At 46.1% G+C, this 25,569-nt stretch overlaps 1 pseudogene; it reads left to right on the top strand.

Moving 5' to 3' along the window:
• Positions 1–23,266: 23,266 nt before the first annotated feature.
• On the top strand, positions 23,267–24,134 carry LOC110308512 (annotated as a pseudogene).
• The last annotated feature ends 1,435 nt before the right edge of the window (positions 24,135–25,569 follow it).

The following is a 25,569-nucleotide window of genomic DNA, read 5'->3' as shown; positions in this document are numbered from 1 at the left end:
GAATCAAACCCCGGTCCTCTGCAAGAGCAACAGCTAGCATGGGCTTGCCTCAGCAAAATACCACCCGAGTCTGCGTCATACCACACCACAAAACCTTCCACTTCCTGGGGGCTTTATTTTATTTTTAAGCTTGAGAGCAATGTCATTCAGAGTGCAAGACAAACAAAACCAGAAGACCAATTGTGGGTAGGTAGGAGGCTAGCTGTTCTCAACAGTGTTTGTATTCAAGACCATCCAATCAGCAGCCAGCAGTGTCCCACTAGTGTTAATAGCTCCTTGGAGGCCTTGGGTAACTTGATCCTTGATGTTACTGGGTTTTCTGGTGGTGGTGGTGGTGGTGGTGGTGGTGGTGATGTTGTTGTTGTTGTTGTTTTGGATTGTTTTGTTTTGTTGTTCTTGTTGGGTTTTTGGTTTGGTTTAGTTTGGTTTTCAGAGGCAGAGTTTCTGTTTCTCTGTGTAGCCCTGGCAGCTCCCTGAACTCACTTTGTAGAGCAGGCTGGCCTCAAACTCGGATATCTGCCTGTCTCTGCCTCCCAAATGTTGGGATTAAAGGTGTGAGCCACCACTGCCAGGCTAAAGGCATTACGATCCCGATGGAGGAAATAGGGTTATTATTTCACTTAACCTTCCATGCTGCACGTAACCTGCTCCACCTACTCGGGGAGGGGGATAGGATTAAAGGCAAGTGCCACTGTGTTTCTATTCTTAGGAAGTCAGGATTCCCGAGTCTTTAGCAACTACTGACTGTAGCAGGCATCAGGATTTCCTCATGCTGACAGTGGCCAGTATGTTCTAGCTCCTGGGGTTGGGGTGTTAGAGATCTTTTGGTCCAAATACCTTGACAGCTCTCTAGAACTCTTCCAGTCGCTAGGGCCGGCATTCCCTTTTCTCTAACTCTGTAGCTTTGTAGCCCCCAGCTGCCAAGTAGCCACTTACTGCTTGGCCCAAGCAGTCACCTACCCTCCAGTTGCCACTTACAGCTTGGCCCAAGCAGTCACCTACCCTCCAGTTGCTTCACTATCTCTCCTGCTCCTTTCCTCGTGTCATCAGCTCAGCCCACGCTATTAAAAAAGCAAGAGAAGATCACTCAAGAGAAGCCTTTTATTGGGCATAACATTGCTACACGGGAAGGCAGTACAAGAAGGTACTTCTGCCGGGCTGCTTACTAAATTGCCTGCTTCTGTAGCTAGAGGAGGGAGGGGAGCTTGCGCCAATCAGAGCAAACCACATGCAAATGGAGGTTTGTGTTTGCACCAATCAGAGCCCTGTCTCTTTAGCCCTAGTCACAGCCGCATCTCTCTCCACGGCACTCCCCCTCTGGCTTAGGTTGGAAGTGGTTATAGGGTAACCTGAGTTCACTGAGGCTTGTGATACCAAACAGTCCAGTTGCTGTCTGTTTGAACAGCACTGGCCGAGGCCACCCCTTCAGGTGCAGGAACAGCCAGCTGCAGTCGGAGCGTTGTCCCCTCAAAGCGCCTGTGGAGTATTCGACACAGCCAGTGTTGGCATTAAGTGTAGTCCAGCTGGCTTTTGATTGACAGTCCTTTTGCTCAAGGCGGCCAGGGCAACAAAGGAGAGTCCAACAGCTGCCAATTAGGAAGTCAGATCGCCCATCCCCCAACATCTTTGCTTATTTACTGGAAAATGAACATCAGAGGGAGTGCTTACAATGAGGGCTGATCGTTAGTATTAACCGACTTTAAGAGTGCTTAAACAGTGCTCAGTGCCCTGGGTAGAGATGGGTCCCTTTCATCTGGCCCATAGTGGTTCTCTGTATCAAAAACAAACACAGAGAACAGCCGTTAGCAAATGGGGGAACTTTGTATTCCCGACAGTTCCCTGAACTGCCAGTCACTCTTGCACGAATCACACTTCTAGGAAGCTTCCTGGTCCATCCCATTCTTCTCCGAGTTCCTCCCCATAAAAAAACTGCTGTTAACCCACCTTCCCTTGAGTATATTAGTATATATGCACATGGCCCCAAGCCTAGAAACAACATAGCACTTTTTTTTTTAACCAGCTCCCTTCCAAAATAATGCTCCATAATGCCTCAGTGAATGCCTGCTGTCCCATGACAAGACATTTACCAAAGATGATCTGCCCTTATTGTCAAGTTCTGCTCAATGGTCAGAGAGGAAAACGGTTATCTCCTGGCTTGCCTTATCTCTCGGAACACTTTATGGCCTGTTTCCTTTAGTTTCAAGCCACCCGGAGCTCTAGGACGTCTTTGCTTTGAGACTCAGCTTACAGGTTAAAATTAGCTCCAGAGCTCTGAAGGGACGCCAGAGAAAGCAGGAGTGTGGTGGGAGTGGGTGAGAGCTAACCCGCAATGCAGATGACAGAGGAGTGAACACAAGGCATAAGCCTCCCTCAGATGTGGTCATCCCCGGAGAGAGGCACATGGCATAGGGACCCCCGCCCCCGCAGACTGTAAGACACACAATTTATGCCATGCTATATGTGTTGTGGAGACAAGGTCTGAGGCTCTTACCTTTTATCCTTGCTAATGGGAATCTTCTAAACTGCTTTTTTGTCTTACACACTGCCTTTGGGTGTGGGCGGTTATGGTTTAGAGATGCACTTGGACCAGGCTGCCTGCCTGTCCAAGGAACACCGCTTTATGCTCTTCTCCTGTGGGTCTTGCAAAACAACATATTATGTCAGTCTGTTTGCGTGAAAGAAGAGAACGAACATCATTTGATTTAAGGACCCGAGTACCAGCACAGGCTCTGGACAGTATCAGGCAAAGGGCATTTGTTCCATGTACCCTCCCTCCTCCGGGGATCATTTCTTCATTCCATGATATTGCTTCTTTGGTTGGATACTCACTGCCTTCGTGTCTTCTCAGTACCCTAACCCATTAAGAAAGTGAAATTCATCTCTCCTTTCCAGCTTTAACCTGAAGATGGGCTCTGACGACAGAGCCCTGGGTTCAGGTCCTACCAATTCATTTCCTAACTGGCTAGTGCAAATTTCTTAATCTCCCTCTGTAAAATACAACATGGGAACCTCATTGTACCTGGAGGTGCACTAGTGGCTTTGTGTAACTCAACAGATGACAAAATAAATTTGACCCAAAAATACAAAATTTAAAGGTGGAATGGGCTGGTTGAATACCTGTGTCCTCTCCAAATCTCTGCTTTCTGTCCATCACTATCGGTACCATATTCCAGCTGGCTCCCTTCATATGGGAACACCTACCTCAGAAAAAGAGCAGTTCCTTCAGCCACAAGAAATTACTATCACCAAGGAATGCTATGTGCTGATTGGCTTGGGCCTGGGTTCTTAAGCCAGTCACAAGCCAGGAGGGACAAGATTACCATGACTGGTAGAGAACAGTCCAAAGCTTGAACACATACGAGAATCCCTCAAAGGACCCTTTTGAGACAGGGTCTAGCCTAGACTGCCTTCAAAGTCACTTGTTGCCAAAAATGTCCTTGAATTGTTGTTCCTCCAGAGGACTTGGATTACAGGCAAACATGACCACATCTAGTTTGTGGCAGGCTGCAGATTGAACCCAGGGTTTCCTGTGTGTCAGGCGAGCATCTACTAACTGAGCTCCATCCCTCTGCCTGCCTCAAAAGGCTTGTTAAACACGAATGAGAGCCCTAGCTCCAGAGCCTGAGTCATTTGGTCCAGAGAAAGCCTGAGAATGTGTTTTTTTTTTTCTAACAAGTTCTGAAGTGATGTTGGTGCCATCAGACCACACTTGGATAGCAATGAACACATAGATTAAGCAGGGATCCTGGGAACCTGGGGTTAATTCCCCACAATGCACAGCAAAGAAGGAATGAAATAAATGTTGGGGAGTGGACAGTAAGATCCAAAACATTGCCCAGGAAATGTGAAGACTGTTTCGTCAACCCCGTTGCTATGCAACAACGCACCCCAAAGTCCAGTGGCTTAGAATTGCAACTTTGTACTGTTTCTGATGCTTCTCTGGGCTGGTTGGGCCTAGCTAGGCAGTTTTCACTTCGAGTCCCCCTTACATTTGTTGGTTGAGACCAGAACCATACAGACTATTGAGCTGATCATCCAAGATGTCTTCATTCAAATATGTGACGTGTGATAGCTAAGGGTTGACCAAGCATCTATTTCCCAACAAAACCATGCCACATGACAGCCTGGGATTTCTTACAACATTGCCATCTCAAGAGGAGTGTGTGTGTGTGTGTGTGTGTGCGCGCGTGCGTGCATAGATGCTTGCATACTTGAAGCACATGGGTATAGAGATCAAAGATCAATGTTGTGTATCTTCCTCTATCCCTTTCCACCTTACGTTTTGAAACAGTCTCTCACTGAACCTGGTGCTCACCTATTGGCCAGACTGGCTGACTACCAAGCTCCATGGAGTCACCCTGTCTCTGGTTCCCCTGCCCTGGGATCACAGGTGTATGCACCCAGGTTTTTTTGTTTGTTTGTTTGTTTTTGTTTTTGTTTTGCTTTGTTTTTTGAGACAGGGTTTCTCTGTATAGCCCTGGCTGTCCTGGAACTCACATTGTAGACCAGGCTGGCCTTGAACTCAGAAATCCGCCTGCCTCTGCCTCCCCAGTGCTGGGATTAAAGGCATGGGCCACCACGCCCGGCTGCACCCAGTTTTTATGTGGGTTTTCAGCTTGAACTCGGGCCTTTACATTTGTGTGCCACAGGCGCTCACTCCCTATGGAGTGAGCCACCTCCCTATCCCCGTTTTTGTCTTTGTTTTGGGATGTGCCACTTGAATTTCTTCAGAACAAGCATTCTAAGAGGCCGGAGCAGACACAATACCGCTTTTCCTCATCTGGCCTTAGAAAGGCCACACAGCATCTGGTTATGAGAGAGGAAAGGTACCCACCTACTAGAGCATAGATAAGCGCACAGAGGCAAGGGGCACTGGGGCAGCGGTGGGGATGGGGATGGGGCAGCCCCACAGAGACTAAAGGAAGCCATCTACTGTCACGTCTAGTGAGGGTGTAAGACTTTGCTCTCACCTAAGTGCTGTGGACATGAGCACCATGGGTACAGTACTTCTCACAGAAATTTGCATATTATACTGAAAGACTCTGAGAGGAGCCCCTCGCTCAGGCCTCCGGACAATAGCGGACACCGAAGACCTCACGAGCTTGATGCAAACCACATGAGGCTTTATTCGGGAAAAGCCAGAGTTCTGGGGACGACTCATATCCCACGCAGGGGTAGAGGAGTCGACCTCGAGGGGAAAGGGGTCCCTGTTTTTATAGGCCCTCGGGGGGGGGGGAGGAGAAGGGAAGAGTAGGGGATTTCCAGATCTAAACAATGTCTATTCTCAAGAAGTGGGTATGGGAGGGATACAAGGAAAGAGTCTGGTGCAGGTGTAGCAACTCCGGATTGGTCCCGGCTGTGGTTACTGGGGAGATTTTCCGACTCTATCCCAGCAACCAATATCACAAACACCTGGCAGTGAGGTTCAGCAGTGGGCACACACATGGGTTCAAGGAATGGTCAAAACATTGGCAGACACACAGGTTCAAGGAGTGGCCAGAGCATTGTGCACCTCTGTTTTTCTAAATCAGTGAAGCTAGTTCTGCTAACACTGACATCTATCTTACCAATTTCAGGGCTTCTGTGACCTTTTACATTCTGTCGGGATCTTTCAATACCTTTCTCTGTGATTGTAGAATTCAAATATTTCCCAACAAATGGAGGATCTCCAGGCACTAGCCAGAAGACAAAGAAATATGCCCTTGGAACTTGATCTTTCCAGTGTATTCCAAAACGTATATACAAATAACTATTTCTTTTATCAGGACTAAGACTGTCTGTTGTAGGATAGAAGCAGCCCTTTTCTGGTGTTCCCATATTGGCTCCAATATTATAACCTAGCTTTCTTTCCTTTTTTGGGGGTGGGGGAGGTGGTGGTGGTGGGATGGGGTAGAGTATGTGGAGTTTGAGACAGGGTTTCTCTGTATAGCTCTGGCTATCCTGGAACTCACTCTGTAGACCAGGCTGCCTCAAACTCAGAGATCTGCCTGCCTCTGCCTCTGGAGTACTGAAATTAAAAGCATGTGTCGAGGGGTATTTTTAAATTCAATTCTGCATTGTCTGTGCAGTTGTACTTGTGTGCACATGGCTATGAAGGCCAGAGGGCATCCTTGGCTATTGCTCCTCAGGTGCAGCTACCCTGGTTTTATGAGACAGGATCTCTCACAACCTAGGACTCAGCAAGTCCTAGGCTCTGCCGGATGGCCATCGAGCCCTAGCTAATCGCCCGTCTCTACCACACCAGCACTGAAAATACAAGCACCTGTTACCACATGTGGCCTTTGAGATGTGAGTTCTGAGGATTGAACTTGGGCCCTTAGGCTTGTGTGGCAAGCACCTTTTCAACTGAGCTATTTCCCCAGCCCCTTTACTAAAGCATAGAGTGTGCTTTTTCTTCTGCATCAGGGGCAGGGGGTAGAGCACTTGCCTAGATTGTGCAAGGTCATGACTTCAATCCCCAGCACAATGCATCGTTGTCTATGCTAATGCAGGGGTTAAGTAAACGTTCCTCCACACCTTCCCTCATGCTTCAGCTCCAGGGAATTTCCAGCGCAATTTATGAAGTGACTCTGCCACTCCTATCAGCTACCTCTGTCCCCTTGACCAATAGACCTTCTAACTGAGAACAAGTTCATTCATTGCTTAGTTCCAAAATGGTCTCAAAAATGGATTTTTCCAAATTCAGTTTTGTCAAATGTACAAAACAGAGAGAGAGAGAGAGAGAGAGAGAGAGAACTCTGTATTTATTCTTCCTCTCTAGAGTGTGAGAATTAGATTTTTACTCAACCCCATGATGGAAAACCTGAAGGGCTTCCCACTTCTGGGTGGTGTTGAGGTTGGGGAAAACAGGTGCAAACTAAAAAGGCTGCTGGTTCTGGGGAGAAAGAAGGAGGCGAGCCGGGGAGCTCAGCTGTTTGTTTGTGTGCTGATGTAATGGCACACAGCCCTACCAAGCTCAGATGTGTTTAGACTTGAGCTCCAGGGGAAAGTTACACAAAGGCAGGTTCCAGGGATCTATCTGTTCTGCAGTCTGAGTAGGCTGGGCTGCTCTCGCGGAGCTATTTCTGTATAAAAAGCTGTCTGGAAGCATCTGAGAAGCTACTAACCACCGCGGTTGACTGCGATGGTGCGCCTTCTTTTCGCTCCTCAGTGGCCCTGTTTCCCCTCCATTTTGCGTTTCAAAGGATGACGGGCGTGGGGCAATATATATGTCTGTCCGTGTGTGTGTGTGTGTGTGTGTGTGTGTGTGTGTGTGTTCCAGAGCTATGTTGCCATGGAGAGTGTGATTTGGAAAAAGCCATTTCATCAGCCACTCGAGCTGAACGTATAAAAATGCCATTCAGAACTCAAAGCCTCTCTTCTCTGCCTAACCACAGAAAGGACAAGGGAGGAACCTGAGACAGTGGCCTCTGGGGAAGAGAACTGAGGAGGAGTCAGTGAAGTAAGAGAGACCAACACTTCGTGTGGATTAACTTTGATTGTTTTCTAACATAGCATGCAGTACACACACACACAGATACTGAAGTTTAAAAGCAGGCTGAATTATCGTGGGCTGAAAACAAGGAAGAAGGTTGCCTGGCTTTTGGGAAAGCAGGGACAGTTTCACCCCATCCATTAGACTGGGCAGCATATGTTGAGAAGAAAACCAGGCCTGTCAGACTCCATTCTGTTTATTCCACGATGTGGATTAAAGAGCCATCAACAATAACTCTAGCACATTCTCTCTGGCCACATTTCAGAAAAAGATGCAGCTGGTCGAGAATCCAGCAGGGGTGGATTGCATGGAGCTGAGTGTGTACATCACATGCTCCGCCGAGGTCGTTTGCCAAACCAACATGAGACAGCTCACCGGGCTGGCTGAGGGAGCTCCCAACCCAGTCACGCAGAATATTAAGTACCCTTTCACAATGTGCCTGCACATGGCTTTGCTTCTCTCAGGCTCCAGGAGTTGCTGTGGCCTTCTTGTGTGATGTGTTGACTTCGCTGAGCTGATGATGTCCTACTTCCAAGTTACAGGGGAAAGGTCCCGATAGTGGTGCCTTTCCCGTATTTCCTATGCTGGAAATCCATCAACACGGTGTCTCCCGGTGGTGCCAGTATCCACCGGGGCGATAAGTGCATTGTGCTTTTCTACTCGTTGGGAATCATTAGCCAATTTGAGAGGCAGGAAGACGGAATGAGAAAGAAAAACATTGCCCATCACAAAAATAACTTGAGAATTGTGCAATCTGCCCACATTGGTTATTTGTGTTGAATTTGCTTTCGGCACTCAGTTAAATATACCACACCCGACCTCTGCAGCAACAACTCCCTTCCTTTTCAGTAGCAAAGTGGTGGGACCTAGAGAAACTTTCTGGGAGTTTGGCAAGATCTAGCAAACTGTTTCCATTAGATCTGGCAAAAGAAAAGTAGCAAAGAGAAGCTCACTGATCCGCTACAGCTTTTTTTGGTGAGCTATTCAGGAAGGCTGCCCTTTGGGGGTCTCAGATACAGCTCAGTAGTAGAGCTCTTGCCTAATAGGAGTGAGGCTAGGTCTGGGAATTATCTCACACACAAAAAAAAACCGAAGCCGTGGTTGGGTTTTGTTTTGTTTTGTTTGTATGTGAGATAATTCCCGGACCTAGCAGACTTGGCTGACAATGTGATTTTCCTACCTAAAATATGTGTGGAATTATCATGGAACTCCACATTGTACTAAGGGTCCACAGCAAATGGTTTCTTTTGAGCCAGGAGCTGCCTGGTCTCAGAGCATTCTGCTGAGGGTGTTGTGTTTCTCCATATAGCACCACGGCACCACGGGACAGGTGCTCCAGGACTTCAGTGCAGCAAAGCTCCGTGGCTGACAGTCGTGTGCTGGCCAAGTTCCTATGTTTTAGCATCTTATTACACAGCAGCTCCTCAAGACTAGCGTCACAAACTCGACTTCGCCAGAGAAGAATCTGTGTGTGTGTGTGTGTGTGTGTGTGTGTGTGTGTAGGGTGGGAGGATGGAGGGTAAGCTGCCAATGCTGCTCTGCTGGTAGGCAACAGAGCTGGGACTCATGTCCTAGGTTATCCTGCCCTGGGTCACTGCCCTCTGGGATGCAGAGATGGAGGTGTGGCTCCTAATTTGAATGTAAGCTTTCAGGAAGGCTAAAAAACAGATCCCGTGTTGATAGCACATCGTTGATGAAGGCAGCGTCTTTGACTTAGGTATGTTTTAACAATGGACAATAGAAGGGCCGCTGCAGCTCAAGAGGTGGGATTCTTTTTGGGGACTGGGGTCTGGATACCAGATTAAAACCTCTAAAAAGACAGAGGAAACCTCAAAGCAGATTCTTAGCCTTGAAGGATGTGTTGGCTTACATATGTTCTGCACAGGGAGTGGCACTATTAGAAGGTGTAGCCCTGGTGGAGTAGGTGTGGTCTTGTTGGAGTGGGTGTGTCACTGTAGGTGTGGGCTATAAGGCCCTCATCCTAGCTGCCTGACAGTCAGTATTCTGCTAGCAGCCTTCAGATGAAGATCTACAACTCTCAGTTCTGCCTGCACCATGCCTGCCTGGACACGGCCATGTTCCCACCTTGATGATGATTGACCGAACATCTGAACCTGTAAGCCAGCCCCAATAAATGTTGTCCTTTATAAGACTTGTTTTGCACTGGCATGGCCTCACAAGAGACAGCTATATCAGGGTCCTGTCAGCAGGGTGGGGGGAGGGTATAGGGGACTTTCGGGATAGCATTTGAAATGTCAATGAAGAAAATATCTAATAGAAAAAAAAATAAGACTTGCTTTGGTCACAGTGTCTGTTGACAGCAGTAAAATCCTAGCTAAGACAGAGACTATAATAGAATCAGGACTACAGATGCAGCTCAGTGTTGTGTGCCCATGCCTCTGGGATCAATGTCCACAACAAGAACGCTAGGGGTCAAGACAGAAAGCAGCTGACGTGGTGCATTTTGATGGTAAACTTGATCATATTCAGAGACTCTTTGTGGATTAATGAAGCTTAGGTTTGGAGACATCTGAAGGACATCTCCAGAGACAGTTGACCTGGTGATAACTTTGACTTAATGTATGAGTTAGTCCCTTCGTGGATTCATCGTCTGATGGCATTATTGGGAGATGCTGAAGGGTAAGGACATACGGCCTTTGGAAGGAAGTAGGTCACTGGGGCCCTGTCCCTGGGCTGCACCTTTCAGTAGCTCCTTCCTCTGTCCATTTTCTCTGTTTCCTGGCTCCCTCCCCTATCCCTTTCCTCTGCCTGCTGGCCCCCTTGAAGAAGCTCCTTTGCCTGCCACCATGTTTTATCCAAGTACCCCGGGGGTGGGGGTGGGGCGAGAGGAAAAGACTGAACACTGAGTCCATAAGCCCAAACAGAGTCCCTCCTCCCCTAAGATGCTTCTGTTAGCCATTGACAACGAGAAGGAAAGACAGTAGTGGCTCTCAGGATGGAACGTTCCCCAGAGGGATAAAGCAGGTGAACAAGTGACAAGAGTCGAGTCAGAGCCACGCCATCGCCATCCTGACTTGATACCAAACAGGCTCTGTTCTAGCTGTTCTATAAATAGCAGGAAACAAAATAGCCAAGTCTCTGCCCTTGGGAAGCTGGAGTACAAGGAGAGAAAAACAAGGGACTGTGGATCTGCTGAGGATAAAAAGTACAGGACGTTTGAGCTGCTAAGGGAGCTGGAGGAGCACTGGTACTGTTGATGATGGCAGTTGCTGCTCTGCCTAAGGCCGTCAAGGAATGCCATGGGATATATGAATGGAGACCTGAAGCAAGAAAGGGATCAAGTTTGTAAATATGGGAAAGCAGGGCTCCAAGGAAGAGCCATTGCTAAAGCTCTGAGGCCAACGGGTGCTCGAAGAGTTGAGGATAGAAACGAGGTCAGTTCACAAGCTGGGTCCCCGAGCAGTGGTATGTGTGGTAGCACTCAGAACACATGATGTTTATTACGAGGTTCTCATGGGGCAGAGCTGCAGAAAGCAAGTAGAAGAAGGAACGAGCCTGCATAGAAGATGAGCCACACGGTACAGCGGATGCTTTAAACATGCACCCACACATGCACGCACGCACGCACATATGCACACAGGGGCATTTGAAGACCCAATGAACGCAGAGAGGCATTTCCAGCTGGAAAGAGCCAGGCCTTGCACTCCCTGTATTTAGTTTGGTTGCTACATCGAGGGGACTGGGATGGGATGGGATGCTACAGAAAGCCCTTCTGTTTGGCTTCAAGAACTGAACTCCAGAATATTCCAGTGGATAAAGATTGGGGAGATAAGGAGAAAATAATGAAGAGTGATCGGGAATTGAGAGGAGAAGCATCAGGTAAGGATGGTCAAGGTGCCAAGTAAAGAGGGAGTTCTGCTGGCGTGGTGGCACACTCCCTTGATCCCAGCACTGAGGAGACAGTGGCAGGTGGATTTCTGAGTTCAAAGCCAGCCTGGTCTACAGAGTTCCAGGATACCCGCAACTACACAAAGAAACCCTGTCTTGAAAAAAATGAAGAGTTCGGGGCAGAAAAAATAATGGACCACTGTGAGGATAACTCAGCAGATGACTGAGCTGTCTTGGCTAGATTTGGTTGGTGTCCTTAAAAAAAAAAAGCAGTGTAAAAGGTGATAACTTGATCTAAATGGAGTCAAGACATAAAGAAGAGAAAATGAGTACTTTAGCATGGACAACTTCTGAAGGGGTTTGTGGGAAACAGGAGCAAAGGAAAGGGAAGTGGTTGGAGCAGATTTTTGGACCAAGAGTAAGCCAGCAACCAGGCGGGCTCCAGGGTCTGGGCCAAGCCAAGTCTGTGGGTACTACAGTATGGAAAACCCAGGAGTTAAAGGCTTGGTCCCCAGCACATTCAGAGGATGGAGGAACCCTTAAGAAGTGGGATCTGATGAAAGGGTTTTTCTAGTCATCAGGGGTGTGCCCTTAAGAGGATATTGGCACACCAGTCTTTCCCCCTTCCCCTCTTTCCTGTTCTGGTCCTGAGGTGAACATTTTGCTACATGATGCCAACAAACTGCACTGCCTCACAGAGCCGATGCATGATGAGTGGGACCTCCAAGACGAGGAAGGACTGGGGAGATGGAGATAGACCAACTGCAAAGTGCCACACACGCATGAGGACCTGAGCTCAGATCTCCAGCACACTCAGAAAAAGCCAGGCATGTGGCAGGGCACCCCTGTCATCCTAGCAAACTCCTGTGGCTCCTGAAGCCTGCCAGCCTAGTGCAATCGGTGAGGGTGAGCTCTGGGCTCGGTGTCTCAAAAGATAAGGTGGAGAAGTGATTGAGGAAGGCGTCCAAAGGCAGCGTGGGCCTACACACACACATATGAGCATGTACACACATACACACACTCACACCACACACACACATCACACACATACACACACACACACTCACACCACACACACACATATCACACACACAAACAGGAGCCCACATATAAGAACAAATGTTCACATGCATAAATACCACACACACACACACACACATCACATCACATCACATCACATCACATATATTCTAAAAAGAAAAAGAAATAAACCTCCCAAACTGGGAGCCAAGTAAAGCTTTTCTCTCTGTAAAGGGATTGATTCTCTCAGCCGTTTGATTCTCTCAGCCATTTGGTACAGTGGGAGAAAGCTGACTGCACGTAGGTACAACAGGACAGCCGAGTAGTTTCCTGACGTGGAAGAGGAGAGCAGGGTGCCCTGGCGTGTGTGCTGAGTGGAAGAGAGGGTGTGGGACTGCATCTCTTCATCTAGTAAGTGAATTTCTATGGAGGTTGACATTGGATAGGGACTCCATTTCATGAAAAAAAATCTGTGATTATTTTAACTACACTGGAGAAATTATTTAAAGGAAAACAGTGGAGATTTTAACCACGAAAGCTCTCCATACAGAGACCAATTATAGAAATTTCCATGCATCTATTTTTCCAAACCAGGGTACACCTATAGTCACACCTCTGCTTCTCTATCTACCTAGCACATAGCTAAAAGTCCTTATATAATATTTTCTTCAAATTGTCACAGAGGTCTAAAAAAACAAAAAACAAACCTTGAGGCCATCATAGTACGGCTGTGAGATGAAAGCGTGGTGTGCATTTTCAAAAACTAAAACATGGAGCAGGAGAATCATCTTTCCAGATGTTGCTGAATAAATGCCCAACCAAGCCTGGCAGTGAAGCAGGGACTAAGAAAGAACTCAGGGCACAACGCCAGTCATACCCAGGATCTAAAGGAGACAAGTATCAGGAGCCACCGGGCTGTTTTCCAGGTCTGGGGGAAGGTCTTAAGAAATTAAAGACCAGGAGACTGGGGGGATGGCTGTTGTAAAGCAACAGCCATGAAAACACAAGGAACAGAGTTTATATCCCCCAAGCCTGTTTTGCAGGGTTCAGCAGCATGTGCCGGTGACCCCAGCCCTTGTGGGAAAAGCCCTGTAGCTCACTGGTCAGCAGCCTAGCCAGATCTATCAACAGGTCAGAGAAAGAGACTTTGTTTCAAAAATTAAGGTTGGGAGGCAAAGGAGATGATTCAGTGAGAGTGGTTCTCAACCTGTGGGTCGCTCCTTTCACAGGGAAATCACCTAAGACCACCTACATATCATAGAGTTACATTACAATTAATAACAGTAGCAAAATTACAGTTACAAAGTAGCAATGAAAATAATTTCATGGCTGGGGTGACCACACCATCAAGGAACTGTATTAAGGATCCCATCACTGGGAAGGCTGAGAATGGCTGACTGGCCAGGTAAAAGCAGGCTTGTGGGGCAAACCTGACAACCTGAGTTCAGTTCGGAGAGAACCAACTCCAGAAAGCTGTCTTCTGACCTCCTCATACATGCTATGGCACACAATGTCTGCCCCCGAATATGTGTGTGTGCACACATATGTACACACACATATAACGTTTAAAGATCAGCATGTAATAACATATTTATCAGTATGCAGAACACAGCTGGCCAGAACATGGGAGTGAGTACAAAGGATATGCGTACCCCTGAATCCCTCACAGAGGACAGGGGGATGGTTTGGGTTTACACTAAGACTCTGGTACTTGGAAATTCAAAGCTGGAGCATGTCACTCGGGGAGAGTGACACCCTTAAGGTGAGCACACTGCTCAGCCCTTCCCTCTACCCTTCGCTGACTCTCTAATCCTTACGGTGGCATCTGAAATATCACTTGATCAGAAAAGCTCTTTCCATCCCACAGGGCAGCATTATCCCATCTGAATTTGTTTGTGGGGTGAGTTCAATGACAAGGTGCACGTTTTTAACAAGGCATGCAGGCATCTTATTTAATAAGGTTCTACGGAGGCCATATGCAAATATTCGTGAGCTACGCCAATGGTGTAGATTCAAAGGACTAAGTAAGAGAAAGTTCTGTGCCTCCCAGGGTCACTGTGATTTAAAGTGTGTACGTTGTTTGTCTGTGTGGAGCGGACAGGGCTTCTACACATAAAGCCTTCTCCTTCCCTTCCTCCAGGACTCTAATAACTGCCACCAGAGGTACCAATCCTTGAATGTCCTATATAAAACAGAAAATTGTGATGGCTTAGTATCACTTGATTGTATTTATAATCAGGTAGAAGACACACACCATATGTGTGTCTAGGAGGGCCTTTCTGGAGACTTAACTGATCAGGAAAGACCCATCCTGAATGTGAATGGCATCATTTCATGGGCTGGAGACCTGGATGGAACAAAAAAGGAAAAACAGAAAAAGCCATCATTTGTCTCTGTGCTTCCTGTTCCTCTGGGAACGGCCACACACTCCTTCTGCCAGGACTTCCATGCCACGATAGACTGTCCCTTCTTGAACTGCAGGACAAACCTTCCCACCATTACTGTTGTTTTTCCACCCAGTGTTTTTGTAACAGCAAAGAACCAAGGAACTCCTATACGTATGGATTAATGCTGGTCTCACGGTCTCTAACCTCCGACTTTGCCTCGTTACCAGCCGTGGTCTCTTCTGATGTTTTTACATGCTCATCCGCCTGTTGGCTTACTGTCTCCTTCCCACGAGAGCTAGGCATCTGTTTTGCTCACTGTTGCATCTCCGGAACCTGGAAGGATGCCTGAAAGACAGAAGACATTAGATAAGTGTTGAATGAATGAATGATTCCATTCGTCAATGTCAGGCTTCAAGGGGAGCAGGCTGTTTGGGTACAATGTGAGCCCTCACAGCCTCTAGAGACCCCAGAGTCTGCATAGAATAAATGGACCCAACATTTTCTTACTTTCTTTTACTTCTTTCTATGGCTTCTCTTTTGTTCTTACAGGATCTATTTTCCCAGTTCTTCTATCTTCTCCCAGCTTTGGCTTCCTGCTCCCTCTTAGATTAGAGCAATCTCCCTAAGAAATAGCCTGCCCCATCACCATAAGCTCCAGCTGCTCTGCCTTTGTGCTTGCTGTCCAACTGAGCATCTATCCCACAGGCTGAGGATTGAATGTAAAATGTCCCCCAGGGGATCAAGTACTTGAACACTTGGTTCCAGCTTGGTGGCAATGATTTGGAAGGTTGCAGAATATTTAAGTGGGGGAGCCTCCCTAGAAGTGGGTCACTCTGGGCAGGTGTTGAAGTTCTGTAGCCTGGTCCAATCAATATCCTGCTCAGCTGTGTGTTTCCTGGCAGCACATACAATCGGACCAATCAGCCACCTGCTCCTGCCGCCCTTCCTTTCAACCACGAGGACTGGACCTTCTCAGACTGTGAGCCAGAATAAGCCGCTCCTTCCTTAAGCTGCTGTCCCCTTCCCCCAGGCTTTTTGTCCCAAGGACAAGAGATGGCACTAAGTGACACCACTTAGATATGGTGCTTTGTAAGGCAAAGCATTTCAGCCATGCCATTCACATCCTTAGAAAGGCATTCCCCTGCTCATTCTTAAGGGAGATGCTTAAGCAAGCTCCCCACTAGACATACAAGAGACTTAATGGATGTCTGTTGAAAGAACAAGTGGAAAATTTTTAAAATGAGTTTGGCCACAGAAAAAGAATAGCAGCCTTCAAGCTGAATGACGTCAAGAAGTAGAAACTCCCAAGACTTTGAGGGAGGGTCCCCATGGGGAAGATACGGATGAGGACTCCCCCTTCCTCTAGCCTGTTAGCGGAGCTTAAGTGACAGTGTACAGCATGCCACGAGCACACTTAGCAGAGTACAGACGCTGGTGTATAATTAAAAAAAAAAAATCCCTTAATTCTCCCACTTTCAGCTGTATTTTCTTCATGAGGCCTGAAGTCTCTTGATCACACAGTTGGGATCTAAATAGAAGGGAACTATCATATGCCTAGAACACTGTGCTTCCGAGTTACGTAATGACTCGTTATGTAACGTAGCATGTAGGTATATACTTCTTTGATGTACAATGAGTTTTAGCTAATGTGCTATGGTTCCCTCTCCCCTCAGCAATATGGTATTTTCTTTTTTTTTTTTTTTTCCTCTCTTTGTTTTATTCTTTTCAGTGCTGGGTGTCAGATCCCACGGCCTTGCACCTGCTAGGTGAGAGCTGTATCAGTGAGCTCTACCCCAGCTGAATGAAGAACTTCCTGGTTAAGTACTTCATTACTAGTCCCTTGCTACATTATTAGTCCCTTGCTACATTACTAGTCCCTTGCTACATTACTAGTCCCTTGCTTGTAGCCTATGGCTACTGAGTGAGCAAGAATCCAGTGAACAAACTCACACTGAGATGTTAATGATGGGCATCTCTCCTTTAGGAAGTGGTGCTGGGGCTCAGAGGATGGCTGAGGGATAAATGTGTTCTCAGTGTGCACAAAGCCCTGGGTTAATGTCTCGGCAGAAGACAGAGAAGATGAAGGAGGAGGAAGTGTGGAGGGATGACTAACATACGTTGTAAACACCACTGAGGGGATGAAGGAAGAGGAGGAGGAGGAAGAGCCGCAGTCTGGAGGGGAGAATGGAAGATGGAGAAAGAGGAAAGAGGAGGGAGCACTAATGGTTTAATTCGCTTTGCGCACACACTCAGGTAGATACATTTTTAGTGCTTTATCATTTAAAATACTGCCATGGACCAGTAGCCTTTAGACCTCAGGAAGGCTTTCTGGGAATGCAGACTCTAAAGCCCGGCTCAGACCTAATGATTCAGAATCTGTGTATCAGTAAGATGCCCTGGCATTCCATATGCACCGGAGAGTCTGAGGAGTACTGCTTTCTGGAAGCAGGGGGGACCAGATCATTTGTCCCATCAGCACCGAATCATGCTGTTTAAAACCAGAGGGCAGATGCTGCATGATTGAGGAGGTAAATCTTCCACAGGTGGAAACCTCCCTCCTTGCTCTCGCTCCGTGCCTCTCCTCCAAACCTTCTCTTAAATGCATCTCGCTCACATCCAGTGCCTCTTTCCGCCATCTTCACACTCTCCTCCTCTAATGCTGACATACAGAGACACGCCTCCGCACACCAGGGGTGAATATCATGAACCTATTTATCTATTTTTACAATGATGCGGTGGTGCACTTTCAGTGGAGATGATTTGGCATAAATCTGTTACTGTTTGGCTTCAGGAAAGGGAAGCAGCTGAGTTGCTTTGGACTGTGGTTTGAATATAAAATGTTCCCCAAAGGCTGCTGTGCCTGAACACTGCTTGGTCCCCAGCTGGCAGTGCAGTCTGGGAAGGCTATGGACCTTTTAGGAGGTGGAGCCTGCATGGAGGAAGTATGTCACAGGTGGCAGGTTTTGAGCCTGGACTTAGTTCCTGTTCTCCCTCCCTCCCTCTCTCTTTCCTTCCTTCCCTCCCTCCCTCCCTCTGCTTCCCGACTGCCAGGCTGGCTCAGTGAAGCTGTGGCTTGCCTTCCTCACCATGATGCTCTGCTCTGGAACTATAAACCAACATAAACCATTTTCTCCTCTAGGTTGCCTGTTGTCAGGGTATTCTATCACAGTAACAGAAAAGTCATTTCTACACGGTCATTCTCACATAAATCTCACTGAGGTTCATAAGGCGAATCCTCTGCTGGCTGGGCTAACACTATAGCGAGTGGAAGTTTTCCCTTGGGCTGGGGACTAAATCCAAGTCTTCCCTTCCTGTAGACAAGCACTCTGTCCCTAAACTACTTCCTCAGATGCAAGCTAGTCTGTGTGATGTGGACATAATGCGTTGTGATAACTTTATTTCACACACATGTAAAGTGGCACAAATCAGTTAGTTCTCCTCACCTGTCCATGAAAAACACAACACATGCGCGCGCGCACACACACACACACACACACACACACACACACACACACACGAGAATTGGGTTCTATTCTGCAACAACAAAAAGGTGGTTTTGTTTGTTTTGATTTTGTTGTTGTTTAAAGCAAACCCATGTTTTACATTATGCCTAGAGAAGATAAGCAGGAATAGTTTCTAAAATGTACATTTTAAATCCAGACCTCAACAAATCTACCAGAACTAGATTTCCAAGGAGTACGTACTCATCATAAAACTATCTCAGGGCCGGGCGTGGTGGCGCACGCCTTTAATCCCAGCACTCGGGAGGCAGAGGCAGGCGGATTTCTGAGTTTGAAGCCAGCCTGGTCTACAGAGTGAGTTCCAGGACAGCCAGGGCTACACAGAGAAACCCTGTCTCGAAAAACCAAAAACCAACCAAACAAACAAAAATAAAAAACAAAAAAACCTATCTCAGGACATGCAGCCATCCTGCGTTAAAACAGCCAGAAACCTTTGAATGAGAGTCACTTACTGAAGAAGGAAGGGTCTGTGGATTGATGTGATCTCTAACCGTGTCTCAGCATACTTTTAAAGCAAATTGGCAAGCTCATTCTAAAATATCACAACGAAACCCATCATTTTGTATGCAAACTAATAAAAAAAATCAAAACCTATGGAATTTTTCAAAGGACATGGAAGAACCAAGAATTTAAAAAATAGAACGAAGTTTGACAAATTACATTGACTAACTTCAACACTAATTTTTAAAGTTATAAATAAGCAAGATAGTGTGATGCAGGTGCAAAGGGAAATAAATAAATTAAGGAATAGAACAAAGTTGAGAAGCCAGGGTCAAATATATGGTCAATTGTCTACTGACAAAAGGGCCAGTAATTCAAAGAGCACAGGCTTTTTTTTTTTTCAAATATAATATGCTGGAAAACTGGATACCAATACAAAGAAAGCATGAACCTTAATTTTATCTTCAGAGCATATACAAAATTGCACTTGAAATAATCATAAACTTAGAGCTTTAAGAAGCTGGAATTATAAAATTATTAAAGAGGAGTTGGGGATATAGCTCAGTGGGTTGAGTGCTTTGTCCAGCGTGCACACGGCTCCAAGTTTGATCCCTTACACTGTATTAACCTGGCCTGGTAGCACATGCCAATAATGGCAGCACCCTAGATCTAGAGGTAGGAGGGTCAGAAAGTCAGGGTCACATCTGACTGCATCGTGGGTTTTAGGCCAGTGTGGGTTTCATGTGACTGTCACATGCTTGTAGAAGAAAAGATAGGTTTAAAGAGTCTCCACACTTTAAGGTTGTTTAGAAGACTTTTGTGGGACAAAAAGGCACGAACAATAAAGTTAAAAATTAATAAATTAAACCCTGTCTTAGTTTCCTTTCCTGTTACTGTGATACAATAATCCAACAAAAAACAGCTTAAGGAGAAAGAGTCTACCCTGATGCTGGTGGTGGTGTGAGCCTTTTTAGTCAAAGCTCTCTGCAACCAAAGGCAAAAGCATTTCTGTGGGTTCAAGGCCAGCCTGGTCTCCAGAGCGAGTTTCAGGACAGCCTGGGCTACACAGTGAAACCCTGTATTGAACATCACCACCCCGCACCCCCCAAAAGGAGAAAAGGTTTACAGTTCCAGACAGATACAATCCATCCAGGGTAGTGGTGGAGGAGGGGGAGGAACAGGAGCAGAAGGCTGGCCAATGACATTGCATCTACTTTCAGGAAGCAGAGTGTGAACAGGAAACAGGGCTGGACTAGAAGGGCTCAAGGCTTGCCCTTAGTGACCCACTTCCTCCAGGAAGACACCAAGTCCTAAAGGTTTCATAACGTCCCTAACGACAGTACTAGTGGACACCAAGCATTCAAGTCCATGAGCTTCTGAGGGACCCTTTACATTCAAACTGTAAAAACTCAGCCCAACTTCAGCTCTTAACTTGTATGTTGGAAAAGAGTTGAAGGTATAACGTGTACATAACTCTGAAGGTCACCAATGAGAAAAGAAAACTCGATTTTTAAAATCTGGAAAGAAGGCCGGGCGTGGTGGCGCACGCCTTTAATCCCAGCACTCGGGAGGCAGAGGCAGGCGGATTTCTGAGTTCGAGGCCAGCCTGGTCTACAAAGTGAGTTCCAGGACAGCCAGGGCTACATAGAGAAACCCTGTCTCGAAAAACCAAAAAAAAAAAAAAAAAAAAAAAAAAAAAAAAAAAAAAAAAAAAAAAAAAATCTGGAAAGAAGATTTAAACAAGCATTTTGCCCAAAAGATATGAAGTTAGCCAATAAGCATATGAAAAACAGTCAATATCTCTGCTTCTCACAGACAGGTCAAAACTACAGTGTGGGGGCTGGAGAGAAGGCTAGTGGTTAAGGGCACATGTTGCTCTTTCAAGGACCCAGGTTCAGTTCCCAGCACCCATGTAGGGGCTCACAACAGTCTGTAATGCCAGTCCTAAGGGAGCTAATGCCCTCTTCTGGCCTGTCATGGCACCAGACACAAAACACCCATATAATAATAATAGTTTTAAAAATTACAATACGATGTTACAACACAGCCTCTGGGACGGCTAAATTTTACATTGGACGACACCAAGTGGTAGCAAGGAAAAAGAAGAGCTTCTGGAGCTAAGTACAAAATGGAACAGCCACTTTGTCACTTAAAAGTCACATAGTCCTATGACCCAGCACTTCCACTCCTAAGAGAAATGAAAACATGCCCACATGCGAACTCATAAACACTGCGGGTAACAGCCACACCCTCACTCCCACTTCTGTGAAACCTCAGGGAAAGGATACAGCCCACAACCAGTGATTCTGAGACCAGAGAGGGAGAAGGGGACAGCAGAGAGCGTTGTGTGATGAAATATTCCAACTCTTGCTTAGGATGACGATCACACAGAGGTGGATGTAAATGATTCTCCTGAGTGGTGCTCTGTAGGTGACCTATGCTTCCATCGTAACGATTCTACAAAAAAAAGAAAGAAAGAATTGAAAATGGGAAGTTGAAAAAAGAATGAGATACAATGTCTGAAATGAAATATCCATTTATGTGAAATGAAATATTCAATTATGTGAAGCATTTGTGGAAGAGGTCAGGTTTGGTCCCAAGTCCCACATAGTGGAAAGGCAAAACTGACCCCTGAAAATTGCTCTCTGACCTCTCACACACATGCAGATGTGCACATGCATGCACTCATGTGCACAAACACACACACACAATGTAATTTCTTTTTTAAAATGCCATCCAGAGAATAGGAAAGAAGTTGAGACTAAAAACCTTGTTACTGGAATTGAAGGTACAATTTACAGCTGAAACAGCCCCACCAGCTAGGCTTAGCCACATACTCGAATATGTCAAACAAACAAATGTGCCCAAAAGCAGAGAAAAGAGAGTTAACCAATGTGGCTAGATGGGGAAGTCCAGATGAGGAGGATCCCCCACAAGTCCATCTTACCCATACTGACATGAGCTTTAGGATTAAATACAAAAGTAATTGGGGCAAAGGTAACAGGTATGCATAATTAAGCAGCCCTGGTCTAGTGTGGTCTGGTGGCTCTTTGTCTCAATTCTGGTTCTAGAAGATGTCATAGAAGTCTTTTGCTTGAGAGGGAAGCAAGTGGAGGTCTCGTAATGGAGTGATATGCTGTGAAGTTCTGCTGTTTCTGGAGTCCTAGGTGACTACAGATTTGGGACAATGACGAGAGACCTTTGGAGTCCTTTTGTGGGGGAGTCTAGAATGGGAAGTTGTGAAGGATGACAGTGCAATGCCCTGGTTATTCTTATTACTGTGCCTTAATCGTTGTGAGTAACATGCCTGTGTGCAGAGGTAAGCAGGTGACCCACCATAAGGGAGATGTGCCGAATGCAGGCAGCCATGCCAGGTTGTCCCGCCTGAGTTATGTTGTGGGCCCAGAAGAGAAATCAATGCTTTCAGCAAAGGCAGCTTCTGGGTACCAGTCGCAGCTGGGTGGCCTGATCTGGTTACAGCTGGATGGCCTGATGACATCACTACTTCTCTGGGGAGCACTTGCTGCCTCGATGACAACCTGGCAACCTGGAGGATGGATTGCCTCCCTCCCCAAGTCTTCATGGGGAGACAGATTGGAAATGAAAAGATCATAGCTTAGACTAAAAGGCCGAACGTGTTTGCTCAACAAACCATCTTCACATTCAAACCTGCTAATTACCAGGCAGCCTGCAACTGTTTTCAATTAACTTATACTACACACTCATTTTGTATGAGCATCTTCCTCCCCTCCCCTCCCCTCCCCTCCCTTCCCCGTGTTTTTCCCCTTGGGATTCAAAAGTTTGAGTAGCAACACTCCTTCAAAATTTCTCTGCCAAAGGTCACAGTGACCTACTTTCTAATTGCCAATTCTAAAGCACTCTCTCATCTTCAATTTACCCAGATCTTGGCTACACTCGGAATTCTGTCCTTCCAGGCTCCTAGACTTGTAATGTTTTTCGTGTCTGAGTGGCCCGTTTATCAATGTCTCCTTCTATCTCTCAGATGACTCCAGCCCAGCCCCCTCTGTTTATCATTGTCCCTTCTGGAGCTCAGCAAGTGTTTTCTGTAAGAAAGCAGATTGTAATATTTTAGGTTTTATAGAACATGGGGTCCCCTCCATAAATACTGTGTGTGTGTGTTACTTTTAGGGTTTCTCTTGTTTTTAGTTTGTTTTTTGTTTTTTGGTTTTTGGTTTGTTTTTTTGTTTGTTTTGTTTTTTTGTTGTTGTTTTTTGTTTTGTTTTGTTTTGTTTTGAGACAGGGTCTCTCTATTATATAGCTCTGGTTGTCCTGGAACTTGCTGTGTAGACCAGGCTGGCCTTGAACTCACAGAGATCCATCTGCCTCTGCCTCCTGAGTGCTGGAATTAAAGATTTGCCATTAATAGTGTGAACTGGCTTGTTTCATTTAGTATTACAAAGCTCTATTGTTTGTTATTTGGTTTTGTTTTTTATGAGACTGACTGGCCTAGACGTTGTTATGTAGGTGAGGCTGTTTTCAAACTTCTGATCCTCCAGTTTCTACCTCCTAAGTGTTAGAAATACTAGTTAGAATAGGTTTGGTGACCGAAAAACATGGCACTGTTAGGAGATGTGGCATACACAGTATGCCTGGTTTATGTAGTGCTGGGATAGAATCCAGGGTTGTGCACATAGACAAGTCCTGTACTAACTGAGCTATGCCCCCAGCTACCATGTGCTAGTTAGAATAGGTTTGGTGACCAAAAAACATGGCACTGTTAGGAGATGTGGCCTTGTTGGAGTAGGTATGGCCTTGTTGGAGAAAGTATGTCACTGTGGAGGTGGGCTTTGAGGTTTCATATATAAACTCAATCTATACGAAGTGCAGAAGAGAGTGTCCTCCTGACTGCCTATGGATCAAGATGTAGAACTCTCAGCTTCTCCAGCTCCATGTCTGCCTGCACACTGCCATGCTTCCTGCCATGATGCCAGAACCATGGACTGAACCTCTGAACCTGTAAGCCAGCCCCAGTTAAACATTTTCATTTATGAGGGTTGCCTTGGTCATGGTGTCTCTTCACAGCAATGAAACCCTAACTAAAGACATACATGAAAAAACAAACAGGAACAGTGTGAAGAAGCAGCGAGGATGGACCAAACTCACATGCCGCTGTGTACCCGTGTTCAGCGCCGATGTCCCTGCCACCACCGTGCCCAAAAGAAAGGCTGAAGGGGATGCTAAAAGAGACAAATCCAAGGTGAAGGACGAGCCACAGAGAAGATCTGCAAGGCTTTCTGCTAAACCTGCTTCTCTAAAGCCAGAGCCCAAACCTAAAAAGGCCCCTGCGAAGAAGGGAGAGAAGGTACCCAAGGGGAGGATGGGGAAGCCGACACTGGCAAGGATGTGAATAATCCTGCAGATAATGGAGATGCCAAACCAGACCAGGCTCAGAAAGCTGAAGGTGCTAGAGATGCCAAGTGACATGTGTGCATTTTTGATAACTGTGTACCTCTGGTGACTGTACAGTTTGAAATACTATTTTTTATCAATTTTTTTTAAAGTGCAGAATTTTGTTTTACTTTTTTTTTAAGCTATATTGTTAGCACACAGAACACTTCATTACTGGGTGGGGGAAGGATCATGTGTCAGTAACAAAATATCTCCCAAGCTGGATTTAGGGTAGAAAACCTCTTTCCCTGATAATTTTGGAAGGGTCCTATTGGCTTCCAGGAGAGATATCCTGGTTTTGACATAGGTGTCCACCAAGGCACAACAATGCCTTATGGTCTTGGAAAACTCTAAATTCATTTTTATATCCTCTTCCCCCTGTACTATCAACATAGACTTAATTCCCTTAAAAATCAGAGACCTGTTGGAACCTGGCCCCCAAGATTGGTTTTCCAGCCTATTGGGCGATGTGCACTTTGCAGTGACTTCATTGAGTGTTCTCAGAAGAGCGCTGGTTCCTTTTATAAAACATTGTGGATCTTCAGATTGATAATTCTGCCATGTTCATTTCCTGAAAGTCAGGGTCGGCTTGTGAAAAGTTGTTAAACAACATCCTTAATGTGAGATGTCAACCAACCCTCACGCTAAGCTACTTCCCCCTTTTCAAAGCATCGAATGAAGACTTCATTGGGTTTTACAGTGGCTTTCTGATTTTGGTAGTCTATACAAGAAGGGAATTTGGAAGTTCTTGTGTATTGTTGATTGTCTGCCCATGTCCTGCCTGAAATACCATGATTGTTTATGAAAAGTATCTTTAATAAAGCTGGTTACAGTTAGGAAAAAAACAAACAAACAAACAAACAAAAAAGACCTACATTCCTGCAATCCTATCATTTGGGAGGCTGGGGCAGGAGGATCACAGCCTGAAGTCAACTTGAGCTACATAACAAGAATCTCTTTCAAAGAAGTTTTTTGTTTGTTTGTTTGTTTGTTTGTCTGTTTGTTTGTTTGTTTAAGGAATGTGGTTCATTGACTGAGTACATTCCTGAGGCCCTGGGTTAAATGCCCAACACCAATAAATAAATAAATAATAAATAAATAAACAAACAAACATGAATAAGAAGGAGGAGGAAGAAGAGGGGTAGGAGTAAGAAGGGGAGGAAGAGAAGGTATCATCCAAGAACTTATGATAAGCAAACAGTGACTTTCTTCATGAACCATAACAGTAGTTTGGTGAAGTGGAGGCAGGGATGTGGACATGGGTCAGTACCTTGCATGCTAGTTAGGTCATGCCAGCAGTGACCTGAGGGAGGGACCAGAAGCTTCCTCAGGTCTCTGAGCTCCTCTGCTCTTCCCTGAGATGCCTTCCAGATTCTAAGGGCTGGAGAGCTTTAGCAAGCAGAGGGCCAAAAGGCAGAAGGATGGCTTTGTTGTTTCATTTTGACATTTAAAGATCACGATGAAGACT

The sequence above is a fragment of the Mus caroli genome, chromosome 13 (assembly GCF_900094665.2).
Source record: "Mus caroli chromosome 13, CAROLI_EIJ_v1.1, whole genome shotgun sequence".
In the NCBI taxonomy this organism is placed as follows: Eukaryota; Metazoa; Chordata; class Mammalia; order Rodentia; family Muridae; genus Mus; species Mus caroli.
The sequence above is the reverse complement of the archived record's forward strand: the minus strand, read 5'-3'. Positions and strand labels throughout refer to the sequence as shown.